The sequence below is a fragment of the Ipomoea triloba genome, chromosome 15 (genome assembly GCF_003576645.1).
Source record: "Ipomoea triloba cultivar NCNSP0323 chromosome 15, ASM357664v1".
NCBI lineage: Eukaryota > Viridiplantae > Streptophyta > Magnoliopsida > Solanales > Convolvulaceae > Ipomoea > Ipomoea triloba.
Window position 1 is genome coordinate 10464124 of NC_044930.1, and position 2471 is coordinate 10466594.

At 35.9% G+C, this 2471-nt stretch overlaps 1 long non-coding RNA gene across 1 annotated transcript; it reads left to right on the forward strand.

Moving 5' to 3' along the window:
- The first annotated feature begins 304 nt into the window (after positions 1-304).
- LOC116006431 lies at positions 305-686 on the forward strand. Its single transcript, XR_004095137.1, has 2 exons — positions 305-385; positions 549-686. It is a non-coding gene; the product is annotated as an uncharacterized LOC116006431 (long non-coding RNA).
- The last annotated feature ends 1785 nt before the right edge of the window (positions 687-2471 follow it).

A 2471-nucleotide genomic window follows, 5' to 3' on the forward strand; every position in this document is an offset into this window, starting at 1 on the left:
GGACCAAAAGTGAAATTAACTCTTAATTTAATTTAATTTTTTGAAATGATTAAAGCTTTAATAAGAATTTAAAAAAAAAATCTGACAAGATAGACGTCGGTTTTATGACTACCAACGCCTACATCCTCCTTTCTTCTTCATCTCTCCGCCGGACAGCAGCACAGCCGCAAAGCCGCGCCGCCGGACAGCCGCACCGCCTCATCGCCGCACCTCCTCTACTTTAACAAATGTTTAGGGTTTATGCCCTACGACCGATATTTGCGCCTGCGCCTCTGCCTCTGCCTCGCCACGACGCCACCGCTCACCAGCCACCAGCTTCCCGGTCTCCGTATTCACCCTCAACCCGCCTCAGTCGCCAGCCGTGAGCCCTCTCCGTCTTCACCAGGTTTTTGTTTTTGCCTAATTGCTGGTCCCCTTTTTTTTTTTGAAAACAGGTCCCCTTTTTTTTTTTTTGAAAACAGGTCCCTTAATTTCCCTAATTTTGTTTTTGCCCTAGGTTTTTGAATTGTGATGTTACTAAGTAGTACTGGCTTGAATTTTTATGTTAGAAAGTTCAGAAAATGGTGCCCCATCTAGTCACCGTAATACTCTCCAGCAAGAGTTATCATCCTCTGTAAACTCTGGTAGGAGGTTTGAAGCTGTTGCAACTTTTAGGTTAATCTGGTGGAATCAGGGTTCAGGATCAACTTGGTAATCAGCTTTATTCATCATTATTTATTTATTTATTTTATAACTGCTGTAGAGTTCACTTACCTTATACTACTGACAGCAGATTTGGTTTGCAAAATTGACAAGGAATGAAAAAAAATTGGTAAAAGATAGAGGTATAATTTGGGCCTGTTTATGATCATATATAAACTTCAGTGTTTTAATTGAATTTATGGTGAATGCAAATTGATCCTTGATTTAGCTTTGTAATTCAGTCTCATGTTCAAGGGGTAGTGAAATGCATTGTTATTGATGTAAGCTGACAAATCTGGAATATATGTTTGGGATATGGTAATTTTTATGGTGTGTTTATAATTTTCTTTTTCCATTTGGTCTTGTAGATTGTATTGGGTTGGTATGCCAAGGGCTAGGATGAAGGGGAGTGAAAGAAAGGGTGGGAGGCGGTTATTTACCATATTATATTATATCCACCATTATAAGAGAATGGAAGTGGAACATAATCAACATATAGGGTGGTAATATTGCCAGAGTAGTATAATCAACACTTCCACAATAGGACTAAATGAGAAATTAGTTCTCCTTTGCTTCATATTTTTAATTACCAAATCACTTCCACTTCCAAAAACCATGAATCAATATTAAAAGCTTCATATTTCATGTGACTTATTCAATTAGTTTCATTGAACATAGGAAAAATGAGAATATTGTACTGATTTTCTTTATCGTTACAAATGCTAACATGCCCCTATACATATAGGTAACTTATAGGGTATACTTTCAACACTCTCCCTTAAGTTGGAGCATGTATATCATATGCTCAAAGCTAATGTTACTAATATACTCAATATGTTGAATGATTTCTTTGCCACCTTCTTCCCCCCATCTGTTGCTGAAGTTGTTTCTCTTTTCTGTTGGACAGATAATGTTCGAGTTATATTCGCTTTCTTTGGATATAAAGCATAAATTTCCTCATGGTGTTTGTAATTGTTCAAGGCAGTGGAGCAGTTTAACTGGCACAAAGAAAGTGGATTTTACAGACCTTACGTATGAAATATATTTTATAGTGCTTGTTTATTCTCCCCCTTTGATGAACTGCAATATTTATAATGCTTATATTTTCTTTCATTATGGTACTAGTCGTCCTCACACATGAAGGAAAAAGCGGAATGTTGTTTTACATGTGGGTCCAACAAACAGTGGTAAAACACATCATGCCCTCAAACAACTCCAGTTAAGTTCTTCTAGTAAATTCCAAATGCTATTATTATTATCATAATTCCATTGTTTATATTTTCTTGGTCTTTGTATAGTCAAGTTAATTCATATAAGATAACCAATTCAAATTAATCTACAGGTATTTATTGTGGACCATTGAGGCTGTTGGCATGGGAGGTGGCAAAAGTTCCTTGTGACCTTATGACTGGGCAAGAAAGGGAGGAAGTTGATGGTGCAAAGCATATGGCTATTACTGTAGAAATGGCTGATGTGACTTCCAACTATGGATGTGCTGTTATTGATGAGATTCAAGCATGTAATTTGTTTATAGCTTAATTTACTTATCCACGTTTAATTTAGGTTTTCAACTTATCCACGTTTTGATATAAATTCAATATTCAATTGTACTGGATATGTTAAAAATATGATTAATAATTTTGCTTTTTAAGTTGTAAAAGTGTGACCAACAAGCTAAGTAGTACTCCGTAGTATGTTTTAACTAGCTAGCTAGGGAAATGCAAATTGTTCTATATATGCAGGTAGCATGTAATTTTATATTGATTTGTATGTAACTTTGAAATGCTTAT